Below are 7,680 nucleotides of genomic sequence, written 5' to 3' on the forward strand. Positions count from 1 at the left end.
ATGCCATGCTAGTTAGGTTAAGAACCTTGGAAAATCAAATTTTCATGTATCTTAGTAAAACATAGCTCCAAGATTTCTAGGGTTGCATGTACACCTTAGGAGTGTTAGAATGCTCAAAACCCAACACCTACAACTAAGGAGTCCAATAAAATTCCAACAGCCCAACAAGAGAATCCTGATGGCCCAAAAAGGCCAAGACATCACAAACCCAACCTAGCCCAACACCGAGAAGCCCTTATGTCTGAAGCCCAACTTGCGGAGTACGCGGGGCGTACTCAGCACGTACGTGAAACATACTCGCTTTAGGGCTTGTACGCCAAGCGTACCTACTTGTACACCCAACGTACTCCCCCATTTTGGCCAACCTTCACTTTTCCAGCTCTTAATCAATTAAGACCTCAATTCAAACTCATATATGACTTCCTTAAGATGGTTTATCATGCAAAGTTGCCAACTTTACGTACATGCATTGCTTAATGAGGCTCTTAGAGCTCAAAAGAGCTTAATAAATGACTTAATTCATGCATGAGACCATAAACACCATAAAGTTTGCACCTTTAAGCTTGAGGAACTCTCCAAACATCCAGATCTACAAGATTTAGCTTCTAAAACGGCCTTAACCCATCAAGACCAACCAAAAAGGGACAAAGAAGCATAAAACGATAACATGAAGAGATCTAAGCATACAAGATCAAGGTATGAACGTTATACCTAAAAAGTCACCAAAAGATGGAGCTAAATCTAGATCGATAGGCTTCCTTCCAATGAATGAGTCTTCTAATTTCTTCTTCTAACACTTCAAGGAGTACAAACCACCAAAATCAAAACCAAGGCTAAAAAACACTCAAAGATGCTATTAGGGTTCAAGATTAGGGTTTTAGAACAATATAGGCTGATAAAGAGACCAACCCTAGGAACTTAAGGAGCTTAAATAGGTTGCAACACCCTGAAACTATGGTTTCATTAAACCCCTCGTACGCCCAGCGTACGAGGCCTCGGATCCACAATCACCCCTCCTTAGTACGCTAAGTGTACCATGTGGTACATCCCGAGTACCAGCTTCTCAGCTAGTACGCTAAGCGTACCCAATGGTAGATATATGAAGGAAATACTTATGTTGGTTATGTGATAGATATATTTTCAAGATAATATCTTCGCGCCCTATATTATGGGTGCATTTGACACCGATGTTTTTGTTTTTGAAAACTTTCAAAATATTTTTTAGCTTTTAACAAAAACTAAAAAATAAAAATTAAAGAATCTTTTAACTTTTATTTTAAACAAAATATATATAATCTAAAAGTTATTTTCTAGTAACTTTTGGTAGATTTAGGTTTTATTTGGAATACCAACTCCAATGAACCTCTAAAACACTATTTTAGAAACCATTTTCACTCCGATTATTAACTTTCAAATATCACACCATTTTTGTATTTCTTCATTTTTACACCAAATATACAGACCAACAATAAAAGACCTCTAAAAAAGACCATTTTAAATGTTTATTGGAATGAAATCACCATTTTTATGTTAAACCATCACCATTTTATTTCTATGGTTAGAGAAGCTCTTAACTAACTTATAAACCGTGTTATTATGGCTTAGTAGGGGTGAGCAAAAATCGAACCGCAAACTTTAAAAACCGAAAAACCCAAACCGAAGCGAAAACCGATGGTGCGGTTTTTAGTTTTGCAAAAACCGAAAATTTTCGGTGCGGTGCGGTTTTCAGATTTGCAAAAACCGAACCGCACCGTAGGATATATATATATATATATATATATATATATATATATATATATATATATATATATATATATATATAGGTTCAGTTTATTTGAGACCATGCTAATTTTGTGAGACCGTGAGATCAAATCTAAAAATAATTTTAAAATGCAAAATAAAAGGAAAAATCCAAAAATTCTTTTTTTAATTATTATTTTCGGAACTTTAATTATCTAAAAAAAATATAAAAAAAATAAAAAAAAAATTACCGTTTTTTTTTTTGAAAAATACGTGAAATATTATAATAGAATATTACACTGTAAATATTCTAATGTGATTTTTAGAATGTTAGAATATTATACTAGATTTCTCGGATGTGTAGAATATTCTATTATTCTACTAGAATATGTAAAAAAAGTATTTTTTATTTATTTATTTTTATTTATTTTTGGTATTTTTTTTAATTTTTTTTTTGGAAAATATAAATTCCGAAAATAATATTTGAAAAAAAAAAATTTTCGAAAATTTTCAGTTATTTTGCTTTTTAAAAATGTTTTTTGTTTTATCTATCAAATGAATGGCTAGGATTGCGTCTCACGGTCTCACAAAATTAGGCCGTCTCACATGAACCTATCCCTATATATATATATATATATATATATATATATATATATATATATATATATATATATATATATATATATATATATATATATATATATTCAAGTTCATCACTTTAATGAAATCCAAAAGTTTTTGTAGTTTATAATTTTATTTCTTTTAAATCACGGTTGTCGATATTCTTTATATTTCAAAATATACAGTAACAAACAAAAATGTCAAAATTAATTATGAATATTCACAGAGAAAGAAGCTAGCACTTGTTTGATTTGTTTGTCCCACATCGGTGGTATAAAGAAATAGAGGAGCCTCTTCTATAAAAACGGTTTGAGATGCAAGGTCGAAAGTTAGGCAGTTGCTTAGTGGCCTACCATTATGGGCTATTGGGTTTTTGTTTTAGTCATGAAGTTTTTGTCTACTAAAGGTTTAATGAGCTGAAACTTGTTATTTTTATATTGCCAAGTTAAGAAGTGTTTTGGGTTTAGACTCTAATTTAAACTATATTAAAAAATAACCCCTCGTCGTTTTTGGAAATTAAGTTTTGGACGTGAAATAAACCTTATTAATAAAAGAAAAACTACACAATCATTTTTTCGCGGTTAAAAACCGAAACCGCACCAAAATAACCGAAAACCGCATAAAAAGCTGTAAAACTGAACCGAATAAAAAACTGCTCCAATCGGTTTTAGATATATAAAAAGCGCACCTATCGGTTTGCGGTTCGGTTTGGTCCAAAAACTGCACCATGTTCACCTCTATGGCTTAGCGTTTAGGAAACCATAAAATAGCTTCTCATAACTTATAAGCTACATTTATTATAAAAGCTATTGCTTTCAGCTTCCGGCTACAACGACAAATCCGGTCTTAGTTTTTCAAAGCTTTTAGCTTTAAGGGTTTATCTAACTTTTGCCCTTTTAAAAGTTACTAATTATTTTTGTCTAACATTTTTGTTCAAATAAAGTTTACAACTTTAAGCTTCCCCTTATCAACAACGAACGGTTATTAACTTCAAATTTTCAACTATCCCCTGCCCAATTTTGTCAAACTCTCTGTATATACCTTGATGGTGGTCAATATTACTATATACTAAGGGAGTGTTTAGCTAAGCTTATGACTTTTCATAAACACTTTTCAACTTATAACTTATAAGCTAATAAGTTAGAGGGGAATTACTTATAGATTTTGACTTATTTCCGATATAACACATTCATAAGTCATTTCTATCAAAACACTTTTTTTATCTTATACCGGTATGGAACCAGTAACAAGCTAAAAATGAGTTTAAATAAGTTTAGCCCAAATACCTCTAAAACTTAAATTTTTATTACTAACAACCTAAATAAAGATCATTTCCTAGGACTCACCGCAAAGTAAAAATACATTCAAACAAATTAACAAAAATTAGTTCGACACTTGCCACAAATTAACCGTTTTAAACTGAAAAATCTAATAAAAAAAGAAATTAAACGATGCAAAAACGCTATTAAAAATTCTCAAAGAAAAAAAAAACAAACTTTAAGTTTTATAGAGCATATAATATATGAAAGATAATCTGTCATGTTTAAAACTTGTACGTTACAAGCAGACAAATCGTGCAATGGAGGAGGACGACGGACGGAGGGATCTAGTCAACGCCGTTTGACCAAATTTTCTTCTTGCTTTTATTAACGGCAAGCCCTTGCAGAGAAGAATGGTAATATCGTAATTAAGTGAAGATTTTTAGGCAGTAGTATATTTCAATGGTCAGATCTTTAATTTAATGTTCAGTGGCGTCGTATTTGTTGTGTTTAATCTAATTAATTCGATAAGGTCTCTTGCTATATATATAAGGCCTCAATTTTTTCTTCACATACAAATTTATTGTATATATACGTATAAATATATGATATCTATTATATATATACACACGATATACCCATCTATATATAGAGAGACACGCATATCTGTTCTTTTTAGAGAGAGAAGGAGAAGGGAATGAGAACAAGGCGTGGGATTTCTTATAAGAAGGTGAATAACATGTGTTGTGAGAAAAGAAGAAGAGATGGCAATATTATGGGTGAGAAGATGATACGTAGCCGGAAAAGGTTGAAGTCGTCGTCGGGGACACCGGTGGCGACTGTTTCCGGCCAATGTGATTTCCTTGATACGCTTCCAGACGACATCGTTTTGTTTATTCTTGCAAAGCTTGGTGCCACCGCCGCTTGTCCCGCCGATTTTGTTAGCGTTTTATCAACGTAAGGATCCGGATTTGAGATTTGTAATTTTTTTTTTTTTTTTGAAGTTTCCAGTTTTTTGTCTGAAAAAGGATCCGATTATCACGACAATTCTGTTAATTTTGTTACTGATTTTGTTCGTGTTTGTTGAACAGATGCAAAAGGTTAAACGCGTTAGGTGTTCACTCTATTGTGTTATCAAAAGCATCTCCGAAGGCGTTCGCTTTTAAATCTGAAAACTGGTCGGAATCTGCTCACAGGTTTCTTAAACAGTGCTCAGATGCCGGAAATATTGAAGCTTGTTACGCACTTGGCATGGTTAGTATAATTTTTTTGGTTTATATATCTTGATTGACATTCTGTTTATGAGCATTAATTAAACTGACATGATCTTTACTTTGTTTGACACAGATTCGGTTTTATTGTTTGCAAAATCGAGGAAGCGGAGCGTCTCTAATGGCTAATGCGGCGATGAATTCCCACGCTCCGGCGTTATACTCGCTTGCTGTGATGCAGTTTAACGGTAGCGGCGGTTTAAAAACTGACAAGGACTTACGCGCCGGTGTAGCTCTTTGTGCTCGTGCGGCGTTTCTCGGCCACATCGACGCACTCCGGGAACATTGCCGAAGGCCGGCGGTTTTTGGTTCAAGCCAACGCCCTTGAGCTTGCCGCCGTACTGTCAACAACTCCATCCGCGTTGATGTCCGGTAACTGGCTGACATGGAACCCCCTACCTCACCTCCGCCATGGAAACATGGTGGGTCCTGGGTGTCCTTTACTTAGCGATTTCGGATGTAACGTACCTGCACCGGAACCTCATCCGTCCAACCGGTTTCTTACAGATTGGTTTTCCGATAAGATACTTTCTTCGGGACTTCGCTTATGCTCTCACGCCGGTTGTGGTCGGCCGGAGACCAGAAAACATGAGTTCCGGCGATGTTCAGTTTGCGGAGCTGTTAACTACTGCTCTCGAGCGTGTCAAGCACTCGACTGGAAGATGCGTCACAAGATGGAGTGCACACTAGCTGAAACGTGGGTCGATGACGGCGACGGTGAAGACAACGGCAATGTTTACTACGACGATGGAATGGTTGTTGAGAGTTGAACCGTTCGCCGGAGATACTGAACTTACCAGTGATTGTAACGGCAGTTGAAGCAAAGTTTTGTCGGGATAGTTTTGGAATTTAAAATATATGCTTTCTTTTGACGTTTGCCGGAAACTCGACGTTAGTAAGAGAAATTATTTTTTTTAATCTTTTTTTTATAAGGGTAGCAATTTCTGTACAATATATTTTAATATAGCTACCTTTTATAATTAGAAAATAATAAATGAAAATATTTATTTAAATAGAAAAGTGAAATTGCTTGATAGTTCTCATTTTTTGTTTCTAAAAGACTAAAACTAAAAAAAATGAAGATGATACTCGATTTTCAGGAAATTATTTACCTCTAAGTGTAGTTTTTTTTTTTTTTTTTAATTTAACCATTCTTTATTAATTCGGTTACATATTTTTGTAAAGAAATAACATGTCGACGTAAAACATATATTAATAAATATATGTAAAACATAGATAAATCATCAAACCTTTATTTAGAATCCATATTATAATTAATGGCAATTAATAGGCTATAGATTCTAGTTTTACTTATTTATTGTTTTTTTTTAAAACGTCAAATATATTATAAAAGAATGAAATTTTTTCTATGCGGACGACGACGCCTTATTTGTCGGTGAATGGTCTAGAACCAATCTTAAAAATTTATCATGGATCCTCAAATGCTTCAACGCCTCCTCGGGTCTCAAAGTCAATTTCCATAAATCTAGGGTATTCGGGATCGGGGCTTCGGATCGAGAGTCCGCAAATTGGGCTAGCATCCTTGGTTGTGAAGCGGGCACATTCTCATTCAATTATCTTGGTGTGCCGGTGGGTGCAAATATGAACTTAATAAAAAATTGGAAACCAATTTTAGATAAATTTCAATCAAAAACTTTCCGCCTGGAAAGCAAAGACGTTGTCTTTCGGTGGACGGTTGACCCTAATTACCTCAGTTTTGGGGAATCTCCCGACCTATTTCTTCTCTTTGTTTAAGGCACCGATGGCAGTCATGAGGCTTTGGAGAGGATTCGCCGAAGGTTTTTATGGGGTGGTGATGAAAATAATAGGAAGATCCATTGGGTGTCGTGGGATAAAATTGTGGCCCCTAAATCTGAGGGTGGTCTAGGTGTGGGATCAATTCGTACCCTAAATACAAGCTTATTTGTCAAGTGGTGGTGGAGACTGAAAGTGGAAAAAAATTCGATTTGGAGTTGCATTATAAAAGGGATTCATAATATCCATAACAAACCACATGACTATCTATCAAGCAGGAACGTTCCTGGTGTTTGGAAGAATATTGCTGCAACAAGGATTGATCTAAAAAAACATGGGTTAGAGATTGAAGACATCTTTAAAGTGCGTATAAAATTAGGTTAAAACTCTTTGTTCTGGTTCGATAGATGGCTAGGTACGATGCCCTTAAAAGTCAAGTACCCATCATTGTTTGAGCTTGAATCAAGGAAGAACTGTTTGGTGGCAGATAGATTTTTTTAGGATACTTTTGAAGGACATTGGTCCATTCGAGTAGATGACACAGGTGAATCCAACAACCTGATCAATTTACATAGGGATCTTGATCTAGTTAGGTTGGTACTAGGTGAGGATGAATGGCGTTGTATCCTAGATAATAGTGGGACATTCTTGGTGAATAACATGCGGAAAAAGATTGCATCAAAATTGTCCCCATCCCCCTCTTGTGCCTCAACCGGCTTTGTCTTCAAATGGAATAAGGTATCTCCTAATAAAGTCAATTGTTTTATTTGGCGGGCATTACAAAAGAATATCCCTTCAGCGGTGGCGTTACGATCTCGTGGTATTGACCTCACGACGATTACATGCGGTGCATGCATCAATGAATCCGAGTGTGCTGATCATATACTACTTCTATGCCCATTTGCTCGTTCTGTTACTGATAAAATCCTTTCTTGGTGTGGTGTGCAACATAACTCATTCACCTCTGTGGGCGAACTGTTGGAATATGCAAACGGATGAGGTCGAAATTTGAAGACAAGAAAGAGATTCGTCAC

At 35.2% G+C, this 7,680-nt stretch overlaps 1 pseudogene across 1 annotated transcript; it reads left to right on the forward strand.

The window, feature by feature from the left end:
• Positions 1 to 4,207: 4,207 nt before the first annotated feature.
• On the forward strand, positions 4,208 to 5,809 carry LOC145134424 (F-box protein At1g67340-like; annotated as a pseudogene). Its single transcript, XR_013719142.1, has 3 exons — positions 4,208 to 4,577; positions 4,712 to 4,874; positions 4,968 to 5,809. The product of XR_013719142.1 is annotated as an F-box protein At1g67340-like (transcript).
• The last annotated feature ends 1,871 nt before the right edge of the window (positions 5,810 to 7,680 follow it).

Source organism: Lactuca virosa, chromosome 8 (genome assembly GCF_052849685.1).
Source record: "Lactuca virosa cultivar CGN04683 chromosome 8, Lactuca_virosa_CGN04683_v6, whole genome shotgun sequence".
NCBI classification, from domain to species: Eukaryota; Viridiplantae; Streptophyta; class Magnoliopsida; order Asterales; family Asteraceae; genus Lactuca; species Lactuca virosa.